This window comes from Gavialis gangeticus, unplaced genomic scaffold (genome assembly GCF_001723915.1).
Source record: "Gavialis gangeticus isolate Ggan-Ray unplaced genomic scaffold, GavGan_comp1, whole genome shotgun sequence".
Classification (NCBI taxonomy): domain Eukaryota; kingdom Metazoa; phylum Chordata; order Crocodylia; family Gavialidae; genus Gavialis; species Gavialis gangeticus.
In genome coordinates, this window is record NW_017729031.1 from 3,171,419 (window position 1) to 3,171,672 (window position 254).

Genomic DNA, 254 nt, shown 5'->3' on the forward strand with positions numbered 1-254 from the left:
CCTCATTCAGTAAGGGACCCACACTTTCCCTGATCTTCCTCTTGATGCTCACATACTATAGAAATCCTTCTTGTTATCCTTCATGTCCCTGCTAACTGCAGCCTTCCTGATTTCATTCCTGTATGCCCAAGCAATACCCTTATACTAATTATTTGTCTAAGTTTCCACTTAATATAAGCTTCTTTTTAGTGTTTTAGCTCATTGAAAAGTTTTCTGCTAAGCCAAGCTGGTCTTCTGCCATACTTGGTAGTCTT